Source organism: Trichechus manatus, unplaced genomic scaffold, assembly GCF_000243295.1.
Source record: "Trichechus manatus latirostris isolate Lorelei unplaced genomic scaffold, TriManLat1.0 scaffold00019, whole genome shotgun sequence".
Lineage (NCBI taxonomy): Eukaryota > Metazoa > Chordata > Mammalia > Sirenia > Trichechidae > Trichechus > Trichechus manatus.
The window spans coordinates 5,044,490-5,060,071 of record NW_004443955.1 but is presented as its reverse complement, the minus strand read 5'-3'; the positions used below and the strand labels follow the sequence as shown (position 1 = coordinate 5,060,071).

Here is a 15,582-nt window from a genome sequence, read left to right as displayed (position 1 = left end):
TAACAACAAACAAATCTGTTGCCATTGAGTTTATTCATGGTGACTCCGTGTGTTACAGAAAAGAACTGCTCCATAGGGTTTTCATGGCTGTAATCTTTACAGAAGGAGATCGCCAGGCTTTTTTTTTGTGGCACTGATGGGTGGGTTTGAACTGCCAAACCTTAGGTTAGCAGTCGAGTCCAAACCATTTGTACCACCTAAGGACCTTATATTTGAGCGTATATGTATACAAGCAGCCCTAGTGGTTCAGTGGTTAAGCACTTGGCTGCTAACTGAAAACTCAGCAGTTCAAATCCACCAGCGGCTCTGTTGAAGAAAAGAACTGGCCATCTGCTCCCATAAAGATTTCAGCCTAGGGAACCCTATGGAGCAGTTCTACTCTGTCCTATAGGGTCGCTATTAGTCAGAATCAACTGGACGGCACACAACAACAATTTATATATGTATGTGTGTGTGTATATATATATACACATATATATAAATTTTCCATAGAGTCAGTTCTGACTCATGGCAACCACGTGTGTATCAGAGTAGAAAACTGTACTCTATAGGGTTTTCAATGGTTGTAATCTTTTGGAATTAGATCACCAGACCTTTCTTCCAAGGCATCTCTCTGGGTGGATTAGAACCAATCTTTTGGTTACTAGTCAAGCACTTACATATTTGTTCAGCCCAGGAACTCTGTATGTGTGTATGTGTGTGTATATATATATATATGCATACACATATATACATATCTATGAATAGTATGGATGTATACACCAGTCTATATACTATGTATGCACTGTGCATACAAATATACAGATAGTATGTTGAGATTCAGGCAGAATTCTATCAATAGAATTTGGCATGAAAGAGGAAACATACCTGAACTGTGTCCCCCTAAAATGTGTATTAACTTGGCTAGGCCATGATTACCAGTATTGTGTGATTGTCTACCATTTTGTCATCTGATGTGATTTTCCTATGTGTTGTAAATCCAAACCTCTATGATGTTAATGAGGCAGTACTAGAGGCGGTTATGTTAGTGAGGCAGGACACAATCTACAGGATTACATTACGTCTTGAGTCAATCTCTTTTGAGACATAAAAGAAAGCTCGAGCAGACAGGAGGGGGACCTCCTACCACCAAGAATGAAGAACCAGGAGGAGAACATGTCATTTGGACCTGGAGTCCCTGTGCTGAGAAGCTCCTATACTAGGGGAAGATTGGTGACAAGGACCTTCCCTCAAGGCCAACAGAGAAAGAAAGCCTTTTACTGGAGCTGGAACCCTGAATTCAGACTTCTAGCCTTCTAGACTCACTTGTCTGTCACTTTGTCGTACTGTGGTGGTTTGCATGTTGCTGTGATGCTGGAAGCTTTGCCACTGGTATTTCAAATACCAGCAGGGTCACCTTTGGTGGACAGGTTTTGGCAGAGCTTCCAGGCTAAGACAAACTAGGAAGAAGGACCTGGGAGTCTACTTTCGAAAAAATTGGCCAGTGAAAATCTTACAGATAGCCATGCAACATTGTCTGATATAGTGCCAAAAGATGAGCTCCTCAGGCTGGAAGGTACTCAGAACACAACTGGGGAAGAGCTGCCTTCTGAAAGTAGAGTCGACCTTAATGATGCGGATGGAGTCAAGCTTTTAAGATCTTCATTTGCTGAGGTGGCACTACTCAAAATGAGAAGAAACAGCTACAAACATTCATTAATAATCGGAATGTGGAATGTATGAAGTATGAATCTAGGAAAATTGAAAGTCATAAAAAATGAAATGGAACACATAAAGATTGATATCCTAGGCATTGGTGAGCTGAAATGGACTGGTCTTGGCCATTTTGAATCAGACAATAGTAGATCTACTATGCTGGGAATGATAAATTGAAGAGGAATGGCATTGCATTCATTATCAAAAAGAACATTTCAGGATCTATCCTGAAGGACAATGTAGTCAGTGATAGGATAATGTAAATATAAAACCAGGATGCTCCTCAGGAACGAAGATGGCAAGACTTTGGCTCACTTACCTTGGACATGTCACCAAGAAAATGCTAGAAAAGGACATCAATGAAGGGTGGCTTAAGGGGGTAAGAATCCTAAGTAGAGGCTGTTGGACGGCCACAGCTTCAGCCTATGACATGGGGATTGAACATGACACTCCACATATGGCAGCATGGAGGATGTGTGAGGGGGAAAATGAATATTTTCAGTTTGCCAAGAACAATCACATTCAGGAAGAAAAGCATTTTGTTTGGAGAACTTTGACAGCATATTAATTAAAAATACATACACACACAATAAAAAAACCCTATCATTTTAGTTCACAGTTAGTTTCACTGCATTTTGAATTATGTCTCAGTGTTATCATAGGATCCTAGTTTAGTTATGATACTGTTCCTTCATACTTGTAAGGACTCTTCACAGGGTCACTCACTATATGTGACTGACTGAACTCTCAGCAACCTGCCTTGTCCTGTGTTTTCAGCCTTGGCACACCCCTGACCACTTGGGCCTGGTTTCTTGTCTGCACAATGAGGCTAAGAATACTCACCTGGTGGCTTTGTTTGTTTTTATTATATTTAATGTATACACTTAATGTTTTAGTGCAGTGTTTGGTTTATAGAAAAATTTCACAGAAAGTACAGAGAGGTCCCATATACCCTCGCCCCCCACTGCACACTGTTTCTCCTATTATTAACATCTTGCAATCCTGTGGTACATTTGTTAAAATAGATGAACCAAAATTGACACATTATTATTAACTAAAGTCCATGGTTTATATTAGCATTCACTCTTTCTGTTGTATAATCCTATGGGTTTTAACAAATGTCATGTGTACTCCTGTCTTAGTCATTTAGTGTTGCTGTAATAGAAATACCACAAGTGGATGGTTTTAACAAAGAGAAGTTTATTTCCTCAGAGTAAAGTAGATTAAAAGTCCAAATTCAGGGCATTAGCTCCAGGGGAAAGCTTTTTCTCTCTGTCGGCCTTTTCATCAATTTTCCCCTGGACTAGGAGCTTCTCTGTGCAGGGACCCCAGGTCTAAAAGATGCACTCTGCTCCTGGCACTGCTTTCTGGTGGTATGAGGTCCCCACTCTCTGCTCGCTTCCCTTTCCTTTTATATATTGTAAGACAAAAGGTGGTGCAGGCCACACCCCAGGGAAACTCCCTTTACATTGGATCGGGGATGTGACTTTAGTAAGGGTGTTACAATCCCACCCTAATCCTCTTTCACATAAAATTACAATCACAAAATGGAGGACAACCAGACAATACTGAGAATCATGGCCCAGCCAAATTGATACACATGTTTTTTGGGGACATAATTCAGTTGATGACATTCCACCTTTGGCTCTCAAAAAATTACATCCTTGCAACATGCAAAACATATTCATCCCATCATATCATAGCAATAGTTTTAACTCCAAGTCCAAAATCCAAATATTCTTCTTCATCTGTGAAATCTAGAAGACAAGTTATCTGCTTCCAAAGGTACAATGGCAGAACAAGCACAAGCTAGACATTTCCATTACGAATGGGAGAAACTGGAGGAAAAGAAGGATAACAAGCACCAGGCAGGTCCGCAGAACACATTACATTAGCCCTCAAAGCTTTGAAAATAATCCTCTGTTCTCTGAGACAATTTATACAATGGCTCTGCCCTCCAGACTCTAGGTATTGGCCACACTCTGGATTCTGAGTGGAGGCCTCGGCCCTGGGCTTCAGCTCTGCCTTCCAGGTCCACTGGGACAGCAACTCTGCTCCCTCGGCTTTAGGTGCACAATTTTCCTAGTCCATCTGAGTGGCAGCTCCAACCTTAGAAACACCAGAGGCCATGACTCCACCCTTTGAAACCCCAGGGATCCTGCCCATAACTTTTGAGACTGAGGCAGCTTGGCTTCTTGTGTTCCTTGTCTTCAGCTTCTGCTTCCTGGTTTCTTGACCTCTCTGCTCCTCAGGCCTCATGCCTGCATCTACCCTGCTAGGGCCAGTGTTCCAAAGATCTGTAGGTCCACAGATAAGTGCCCAGAGGCACCCCACTCCACCAGGAAGCCTCCTGTACACAGATACTCAGCTCTTTTGCTCCATAGGTCAGCTCCAGCACCATCTGGCCCTGGTCTCCTGGTTCTGCTGCTGCCAGTTCTCTGCTGCTGCTGGTCCTCTGCCACTGCTGCTCCTCTATCCATTCACAGTTTCAAAACTGCTCCCACATTTTGGGTATCTATTAGAGTAGCACCCCACACTCTTGTTACCAAATTCTGTCTTAGTCGTCTCATGCTGCTCTAACAGAAATACCACAAGTGGACAGCTTTAACAAAGAGAAATTTATTTTCTCAGAGTCTAGTAGGCTAGAAGTCCAAATTCATGGCATCAGCTCCAGGAGAAGGCTTTCTTTCTCTGTTGGCCTTTTCATGAGTCTTCCACCAAACTAGGAGCTTCTCCACGCAGGGACCCCAGGTCCAAAGGACGTGCTCTGCTCCCGGCACAGCTTTCTTGGCGGTATGAGGAGCCCACTTTCTGCTCACTTCCCTTTCCTTTTATCTCTTGTAAGACAAAAGGTGGTATAGGCCACACCCCAGGGAAATGCCCTTTACATTGGATCAGGGATGTGACTTTAGTAAGGGTGTTACAACCCCACCCTAATCCTCTTTCACATAAAATTACAATCACAAAATGGAGGACAACCAGACAATACTGGGAATCATGGCCCTGTCAAATTGATACACACATTTTTTGTGGGACATAATTCAGTCTAAGACAACTCCATTACAGGATCATGCAGAGTAGTTTTACCACTTTAAAAACGCGTTGTCCTTCATCTATCCATTCCTTCCTCCCTGTTGACTTTATTTTAATGACTGGATAAAACAGTATATTCCAGAATTTTTATATTTTAAGAGTGCTAATATTGACTGGTGATCACTGTTTCTGTTTCTGAGATGAGGAATGAACTCAGGGACTTGCAGGACTACAGAGAAAACCAATTCAGTTGCCATCAAGTCGACTCTAACTCATGGTGACTCCATGTGTGCAGAATTTAACTGTGCTCCTTAGAGTTTTTATGACCGTGACCTTTCAGAAGCCAATCTCCAGGCCTTTCTTCTCAGATGCCTCTAGGTGGATTTGAGCAGCCAAACTTTCAGTTAATATTTCAGTGCTTAAATGCTTGCATCACCCAGGGATTACTGACTGCAGACAACAGGAGCAGAAATCTCAGGAACACCACCCACCTCTGTGCCTGTATGGCCTCTCAGGATCCCAGCCCCAGTCCCTTGAGTCCACTGTCCCGAGAGTCATTTAAACGGGTTCAGGCTGATATTGAATCTGTATAGAACTGGACTCTAGTTTGCCCTACCTGACTCCAGAGAAACACTCTGCACTGCGCTTACTGCCCGGAATTGATGGTTCAAGTTTCTGGGCCACTAGCCTCTCTGGCGTCTGGGCATGGCTAAGGCTCCTGGCGAACCACCTGCTCAGAAGAGCAAGCAGTATGTGTCTGGCAGGAAGCTCCTACCAGGCTTCACAGGTTTCTGTTAGGCTGAAGCTGACATTTCTTTTGGCAACCCCTCCCTCCTAACCAGGCAGAATTCCACTGGTTTGGCACAGGGGAGCTAATGGTTCTTCTAGAGCATTAGTTGGAAGAGAATCCCAAAGAACAGCCTGTTTTCTGCATGACACCACCTAGCTCAACTTTTAAGATAAAAGGTGGTGGCAGGCCACACCCCATCTGCTGTCTGTGACTGAAGTGCAATGCACTGATTTATCAATCACAGAACCAATTCAGTTTATAGAATTACATACTTAAAAAGACCTTCTTTTAATGTCTTCTGAAAGGATTAATATAAAAGGAGATATAAGCAGAAATCAGAAATGCCATACCCATAATACTGAAATATGACTAAATTGATCTAAGAAGATTGAGTGAGGAAATTGTGGGGGCAGGAAACTCCATTTATGGAATATGAACCCTATGCCTTTTGACTATACTTAGCAGTAAAATGAGGAAGGAGAAAAATACCTCTTTTGAAAGTGTTTTTTAATGTCATTTTCTAGAATTTAAGGGAATTTTTGAGAATTTAAAAAACTGTATATCTCTTTAAGATATTTAAACAAAAAGAAAATGAGAAATGGCACACTTTAAGAAATACATAGTTTAAAATGAAGTAGGCTAAATATTAGAACCTATGAGATACAGCTAAAGTAGAGCTCAGAGAAAAATTTCTGACTCTAGATACTTATATCAATATAAAGAGAGAACAATAATAAATTAAGCAATCAACTCAATATAATGTAACTTGATGAAATGGCTGTATTGAAACCCAAAGGCAATGCCATATTTAATGAGGAACCTGGAAAGCTGTTAGGGATATTAAAGTCAGGAACAAGACAAATTTATTTATTATTTAACATTTTTCTGGAAATCATAAACCAAATAATTATATGAAATAAATGAAAAAAGAGGTAAGAGTTACAAAAATTGGAGAGGGTAAACATATTATTATTTGTATATCATATGATTTCTCACTCAAAAATCTAGGAGAGCAGAGGTGGAGCCAACATGGCGCTATAGACAGAAGCACCATTCTGTCCCTCTGAAGCAAAAACCTGAAAAACTAAGTAAAACAGATACAGACATAAATCCTGGAAACCTAAGCATCAAATGAAGGAATAAAGAACTCATCAAGCATTGAATGGAATAAGAAACTGACAGAGAACAGAGAACGAGGAGAGCTACAGAGTGGAGTTTCCCTACCAGCTAATATGGCATGAATTTGCCATCTTGGACTTCAGCCACTCAGGAATGCAGACAGGGAGTATGGGAACGCAATTTCACAGAGCTCTCAAGAGGAGACAGCACACCCAGTAACCAGGGATACACGCTTTCCCACTCCCCACCCTTCTTCCCTCTATGCAGCCTCCACCGTTTTCCAATAGGCTACCGTCACTCGGCCAGAGACACAGCAACTCACTGTCGCCCAGATTCACCATCTTGGACATCAGCCACCAAGGACCTCGGACAGGGAGGATGGGAAGGTAACTTCAAAGAGCTCCCAACAGGAGACAGGGCGCCCGGTAACCAGGGATACACACTTTCCCACCCCCCTACCCTTCTTCCCTCTGCGTGGCCTCTGCCACTTTCCAATGGGCCATCGTCACTCAGCCGGAGAGACACCAGCTCACTGAGGTCCGGATTTGCTACCTTCGATCTCAGCCAGGAAGGACCATGGACAGGGAGTATGGGAAGGCAACTTCAAGGAGCTCCCAACAGGAGACAGAGCACCCGGTAACCAGGATACATGCTTTCCCACCCCCTACCCTTCTTCCCTCTACGCTGCCTCCACGGTTTTCCAATGGGCCATGGTCACTAAGGGTGAGAGACACCAGTTCACTGCCACCCGGGTCCATCCCACCCCCACGCCTTCGGTGCCATTTTTTCTGTTTGATTTTTGTTTTTTCTTTGTTTTGTTTTTTGTTTTTTTTGGCATTTTTTTGTTGCTTCCGTCTCTCTCCCTTCCTTCCTTTCCTTTCTCCTGAACAGCTAACCCCATGTGCCATCCTTTCCCCTTCTTAACTGGCTGTGCCACACCACTCTGCTAGAGAGCCACTGCTGCATGGCCGCCTTGGGTCTGCACCACCCCTGCTGGCAGGTTCCCTCAGTGCCATTTTTTTATTTTATTCTTCGTCTTATTTTTTCTTTCCAGTTTCTTCTCTATCTCTTCCTACCTTCCTTTCCTTTCTCCATCCCACATAGCCCCATGTGATATCTCTGCCTTTCTTGGCAGGCTGTGCCACTCCACTTGGCTAGAGAGCCACCGGTGCACAGCCTTCCCAGGTCTCGCTGTCCCCTTCAGCAGGCTCCCTCAGCACTTTGTTCTTTTTTCTTTTCTTTTCTGGTTTTTTCTCTCTCCCTTCCTTTCCTTTCCTTTCTCCAGCCCACCTAGCCCCGCGAGCTGCCCCTACCCCTTCTCAACACGCAGTGTTGCACCACTCGGCTAGAGAGCCACTGGTGCACAACCTCCCTGGGTCTGGGCCACTCCAGATGGCTGACTTTTTCAGTGCCGTATTTTTATTTTCTTTGTTTTTTTTTCTCTCTGTCCCTTCCTTCCTTTCCTTTCTCCTGTCCACCTAGCCCCATGTGCCATCCTTGTCCCTTCTCAACAGGCTTTGCTGCACCACTTGGCTGGGGGGCCACCAGCACATGACCTCCCTGGGTCTGCAATATACCCCCTAACCTGCTTGCTTAGGGCCATATTTTTTGGTTTGTTTGCTTTATTCTTTCTTTGTTTTCTTTTTTTCACTTATCTGTCTCCTTTCCCTCCTTTCCTTTCTCCCACCCACCTAGTCCTGCACACTATGCCTATCCCTTCCTCTTCTTTCACTCACCCACTAGGCTCCACACATTGCATCCTCTCCTTCCCTCCTGCCTATGTGCACCTTACACCAAGTGCCATGCCCTTGAGCACCACTTATGCAGTCCCCCAGACTGCCCTGCACTGCCCCCTGGTCCTGCCCCATTGGCCCCATCCCCACCCCTACCACCCAGCTGGACCCACCTTGCTGCACCATAGCTGACCGACTGACCCGGCCCAACCGGCCAAAGTGGTGAGAAGTATTGTGCCCAGAGGCAAGCAAGCAACAAAACAAGTCCATTCTTCCTGCCCAATATAACCAACTACAACAAAAGCAGGACAAAACAAACAAATCTTCAATCAATAAATGAAGAAAATAATTCCTGAATGTCTCAGAGACAGCAGACAATATCAAAACATATTAAAGAAACAGGACAGGATGACTCCAGAAAGCAACCCAAATAAAACACCAGATGACCTTCTGGTAGAAGAAAAGGCACTTGAACTATCTGATAGGGAAATTAAAACCCGAATATTCAGAGTTCTCCAAGAGAAGAAAGAAAATGCAGATAAAAATAAGGAAAAAATACACAAAATCAGGGAAAACATAGATAAAGCAATAGAAGAACTCAGGAAAATAATACAGGAACAAAATGTGAAAATAAACAACTAGAAATCATAAAAAAACAGCAATTCAAAATCCAAAAGATAAACAGAAATGGACAGTGCAAAAGAAGGTTTAGGAGCAAATTTGAAACAATGGAAGATAGGATCAGCAGAATTGAAGACAAATCTTGGATACCATTTTGTTTGAGGAAAAATCAGAGAAAAGAATGAAGAAAAGTGAAGAAACCCTGAGAACAATGTGGGATACAATCAAAAGCAAAAATTTTTGTGTAATCAGAATTCCAAAACAGCGAGAGAAAATGGAAAACATAGAGAGGATCATTGAAGATTTGCTGACAGAAAACTTCCCTAATATCATGAAAGATGAAAAGCTTATCATCCAAGAAGCTTAACAAATCCCATATAGGATAGACCCCAAAAGAAAATCAGCAAGACCTATTATAATCACACTAGCTAAAATCAAAGACAAAGAATCCTGAGAGCAGCTCCAGAAAAACAAAAAGTCATATACAATGGGGAAACAATAAGACTAAGCTTTGATTACTGGGCAGAAACCATGCAGGCAAGAATGCAGTAGGATGACATATATAAAACTTCAAAAAAAAAAAAAGTGCCAATCAAGAATAATATACCCCACAAAACTCTCACTCAAATATGATGGCCAAATTAAGACATTTCCAGATAAACAAAAATTAAGGTAATACGTAAAAATCAAATCAAATTTATAAGAATTATTAAAGGGAGTCCTTCAGTTAGAGATACAACATCAGGCAACAACCTGCATCTAGGACACAGGATAGCTTCAGCAAGACACCAACCTAGGTAATGAACTCTCAAGCATAAAACAAAAGTAAAAGATTTACAACAGGGAACCAGAGAGGTAAATCTGTAAATGACAACAATGTCAGAACAATAAAAGAGGGAATAAAATGTAGGTATAGAACTTTCAGATGGTGAGGAAGTCAAGGAGATATCACGTAAGAAAAGACTGTGGTTCAAACTTAGGAAGATGGGGTAAATTTCAAGATAACTACAAAAAAAAAGTTCACAAACCTATTCATCAAAATGAAGAAAAATGAAGTCTTAATAAAATAAAATCTACAAAAATGAAAGAAATGAAAAAAATACACAAACAAAAGGAATTAAGCATAGAGCAGTAAGAGGAACAAAGAAAACATCAGCACCACAAAAAAAGCACTACAAAATGACAGCAATAAACTCACACCTATCAATAATCACACTGAATGTAAATGGCTTAAATGCACCCATAAAGAGACAGAGAGTGACAGAAATGATAAAAACAGAACCTATCAATATGCTGTCTGCAAGAGATACACCTTAGAAACAAAGACATAAATATATTGAAAATCAAAGGATATAAAAATATACGAAGCAAACAGCTACCAAAAAAGAGTGGGAGTGGCAATTCTAGTCTCGGATAAAATAGACTGTGTCATGGTTTGAATTGTGTCCACCAAAAAAAATGCATATATCAGTTTGGCTAGGCCATGATTCCTGGTACTGTGTGATTTTCCTATATGTTGTAAATCCTGCCTCTATGATGTTAATGAGGGAGGATGGACGGCAGTTGTGTTAGTAAGGCAGGACTGGATCTACAAGACTGGATTGTGTCCTGAGGCAGTCTCTTGAGATATAAAAGAGAGACATGAGCAGAGAGACAGGGGGACCTCATACCATCAAGAAAGCAGTGCCAGGAGCAGAGCACGTCCTTTGGACCGGGGTCCCTGCTCAGAGAAGCTCCTAGTCTGGGGGAACACCGAAGAGAAGAAGGCAACAGAGAGAAAAAGCCTTCCCCTGGAGCTGACGCCCTGAATTTGTACTTTTAGCCTGCTTTAACTGTGAGGACATAAACTTCTTTTCATTAAAACCATCCACTTGTGGTGTTTCTGTTATAGCAGCACTAGATGACTAAGATAGACTGAAAACAAAACTCACCATAAAATATAAGAAAGGATAATATATAATGATTAAAGGGACAATCCACCATTTGTACATAACCATAATAAATATGTGTGCACCCAATGACAGGGGTCCAAAATACATGAAACAAACTCTAGCAGCACTGAAAAGAGAAATTGACAGTTCTGCACCAGTCTCGGTAAAGGACAGAACGTGTAGAAAGATACTTAACAAAGATACAGAGGCTCTAAAGTCCAAAATCAACCATTTTCACCTCATACACTGTCTTAGTTATCTGGTGCTCTTATAACAGAAATACTACAAGTGAATGGCTGCAACAAACAGAAGTTTAATCTCTCACAGTCTAGTAGGCTAGAAGTACTAGTTCAGGGTGACAGCTCCAGGGGAAGGCTTTCTCTCTCTGTCAGTTCTGGAGGAAGGTCCTTGTCATCAATCTTCCCCTGGTCTAGGAACTCACTCTGCTCCTGGCACTGCTTTCTTGCCGGTATGAGGTCCCCCACTTTCTGCTAGCTTCTTTTCCTTTCATCTCTTGTAAGATAAAAGGTGGGGTGCAGGCCACACCCCAGGGAAACTCCCTTTACGTTGGGTCAGGGATGCGACCTGAGCAAGGGTGTTACATCCCACCCTAATCCTCTTTAACATAATATAATCTTGCCTCATTAATCACAGGCAGAGATTAGTATTTACAACATACAGGAAAATTATATCAATCACAAAATGGAGGACAACCACACAATACTGGGAATCATGACCTAACCAAGTTGACACATATTTTTGGGGGACACAATTCAATATGTGATATACACACATAAAAAACACTCCACCCGACAGCAGCAAAGTATACATTCTTTTCCAATACACATGGAATGTTCTCCAGAATGGACCACACTTTCTGATCACAATGCCATAAAAGTAGAAATTAATAACAGGAAGAGCAAGGAAAAATATCAAATATATGGAAACTGAATAACACCCTTCTTAAAAACCACTGGATAACAGAGGAAATCAAAGATGGAATAAAAAAAAATTCCTAGAACAAAAAAGAATAAAAATACATCATACCAAACCCTTTGGGGCATAGCAAAGGCAGTGCTCATAGGTCAATTTATAGCAATAGATGCACACATCAAAACATAAAAAAAGGGACAAAATCAAAACGTCAGCTATACAACTCAAACAAATAGAAAGAGAACATAAAAGAAGCCCACAGCCACCAGAAAAAGGAAATATAAAGATCAGAGCAAAAATAAATGAAATGGAGAATAGAAAACAATAGAAAGAATCAACAAAACCAAAAGTTGGTTTTTTGAAAGGATCAACCAAATTTACAAATCATTGGCCAAACTGACAAAAGAAAAACATGAGAGGATGCAAATAACGCAAATAAGAAATGAAATGGGGGACATTACAACACACTCAACTGAATAAAAAGAATTACGACAGAGTATTATGAAAAACTATACTTCAACAAATCTGAAAACCTAGAGGAAATGGGCAAATTTCTAGAAACACACTACTTAAACTCATGCAAACGGAAGTCAAAAACCTAAACAGACCCATAAAAGAAGAGATTGAGATGGTAATAAAAAAAACTCCCAACAACAACAAAAAAGCCCTGGCAGATGGCTTCACTGGAGAATTCTATCAAACTTTCAGAGAAGAGCTTGCACCAGTACTACTCAAACTATTTCAGAACATAGAAAAGGAAGGGATACTTCCAAATTTCATTCTATGAAGCCAGCATAACCCTGATACCAAAACCAGGCAAAAACCCACAAAAAAAAGAAAACTACAGACCAATAGCTCTCATGAATGTAGATGCAAAAATTCTCAACAAAATTCTAGCCAATAGAATTCAGCATCATATCAAAAAATAAAACACCATGACCAAGTGGGATTCATACCAGGTATGCAGGGATAGTTCAACATTAGAAAATCAATCAACGTAATTCACCACATAAAAAAACAATCAAAGCAGAAAAGGCATTCGATAAAGTCCAACACTTATTCCTGATAAAAACTCTCAATAAAATAGGTGTAGAAAGGAAATTCCTTGACATAAAAAAGGGCATATATACAAAACCAATAGCCAACATCATTCTTAATGGAGAGGGGTTGAAAGCATTCCCCCTGAGAACAGGAACAAGACAAAGATGCCCTTTATCACCATTCCTATTCAATATTGTGTTGGATGTCCTAGCTAAAGTCATAGGACAAGAAAAAGAAATAAAGCGCATCCAAGTTGGTAAGGAAGAAGTAAAATTATCCCTATTTGCAGATGATATGATACTATACATAGAGAACCCAAAAGACTCCACAAGAAAAGAGGAACTAATAGATTCAGCAGAGTAGCAGGATACAAGCTAAACATACAGAAATCAGATGGAGTCCTCTACACCAATAAAGAGAACTACAAAAAGGAAATCAGGAAAGCAATACCATTTATAATATCCCACCCCCTCCCCCAAAAAATATAAGCTACTTAGGAATAAATCTAACCAGGGATGTAAAAGATCTATACAAAGAAAACTACAAAAACACTACTGCAAGTGCCCAAAATAAATGGGAAAACATACCATGCTCGTGGATAGGTAGATTCAACATTGTGAAAATATTGATTCTAACCAAAGCAATCTACAACTACAATGCAATCTGGATCCAAATACCAACAGCATTCTTTGAACAGATGGAAAGACTAATGATTAACTTTATATGGAAACGGAAGAGGCCCCAGATAAGCAAAGCACTATTGAAGAAGATGAATAAAGTAGGAGGAGACACACTACATGATCTCAGAACCTACCATACAGCTTCGGTAGTCGAAACAGTCTGGTACTGGTACAACAGCAGACACATTGACAAATGGAACAGAATTGAGAACCCATATGTAAATCCATCCACCTACAGTCACATGATCTTTGATAAGGCCCAATGTCCATTAAATGGGGAAAAGACAGTCTTTTTAACAAATGATGCTGGCAAAACTAGATGTCCATCTGTAAAAAAATGAGTCAGGACCAATGTTACACACTATACACGAAAACTAACTAAAAATGGATCAAAGACATAAATATAAAACCATAAACTATAAAGATCATAGAAGAAAAAATAGAGTTAATGCTAGAGGCCCTAATACATGACATAAACAGGACACAAACCATTACTAACAAGACACAAACACCAGAAGATAAATTAGATAACTAGGAACTTACCCAACAAAGGTCTAATCTCTAAAATCTATAGGCAAATCTAATACTTCTACAACAACAAAAAAATAATCCAATTAAAAAACGGGCAAAGGATATGAACAGACACTTCATCAAAGAAGACATTCAGGCGACTAATGACACATGAGGAAATGCTCACCATCACTAGCCATTAGAGAAATGTAAATCAAAACTACAGTGAGATACCGTCTCACCCCAACATTCCTGCCATGAATCAAAAAAAAAAAAAAAAAAAACAGAAAACAACAAATGTTGGAGAGGCTGTAGGGAGCTTGGAATACTTATGCACTGCTGATGCGAATGTAAAATAATACAATACAACCATTTTGGAAAATGATACGGAGATTCTTTTAAAAGCTAGAAATAGAAATACCATACTATCCAGCAATCCCACCCCTAGGAATATATCCCAGAGAAATAAGAGCCATCAGACAAATAGACATATGCACAACCATGTTCATTGCAGCATTATTCACAATAGCAAAAAGATGGCAACAGCCTAAGTGCCCATCAATGGACGGTTGGATAAACAAATTATGAGACATACACAATGGAATACTATGCAACAATAAAGAACAATGATGAACCTGCAAAACATCTCACAACATGGGTGAATCCAGAGGGCATTATGCTGAGTGAAATAAATCAATCACAAAAGGATTAATACTGTATGAGGCCATTATTATAAAAAACTCATGAAAAAGTTTACATACAGAAAGAAAAAAAAATCTTTGATGGTTACTAGGGAGAGGAGGAGTGGGGAGGAAAAAACACTAACTAGACAATAGATAAGTGGTAAATTTGGTGAAGGGTAAGACAGCACACAATACTGGGGAAGTAAGCACAACTTGACAAAGGCAAGATCATAGAAGCTTTATAGACACAAACTCCCTGAGGGACCGAGTTACTGGGCTGAGGGCTGGGGACCATTGTTTCGGGGAACATCTAGCTCAATTGGCATAAAATAGTTTATAAAAGAAAATGCTCTACAACCTACTTCGGTGAGCAGCGTCTGTGGTCTTAAAAGCTTGTAAACAGCCATCTAAGATACTCCACTGTTCCCACTCTGTCTGGAGCAAGGGACAATGAAGAAAACCAAAGACACAAGGGAAAGATTAGTCCAAAGGACTAATGGACCACAACTACCACAGCCTCCTCCAAACTGAGACCAGCACAATTAGTTGGTGCTTGGCTACCACCACTGACTGCTCTGACAGGGATCACAACAGAGGGTCCTGGACAGAGCTGGATAAAAATGTAGAACAAAATTCTAACTTAAAAAAAGATCAGACTTACTGGTATGACAGAGACTGGAGAAACCCTGAGAGTATGGCCCCTGGACATCTGTTTGTTTGTTTTTTTTAATTACAAAAAAATTTTTTTTATTGTACTTCAGGTGAAGGCTTACAGAACAAATAGTTTCTCATGAAACAGTAGTACACATATTG

The 15,582-nt window shown here is 40.7% G+C and overlaps 1 pseudogene; it reads left to right on the top strand.

Annotated features, from left to right (window-relative positions):
* Window positions 1-1,990: 1,990 nt before the first annotated feature.
* LOC101360564 (actin-related protein 2/3 complex subunit 2 pseudogene) overlaps window positions 1,991-15,582 on the top strand; it is a 46,548-nt pseudogene continuing 32,956 nt past the window's right edge.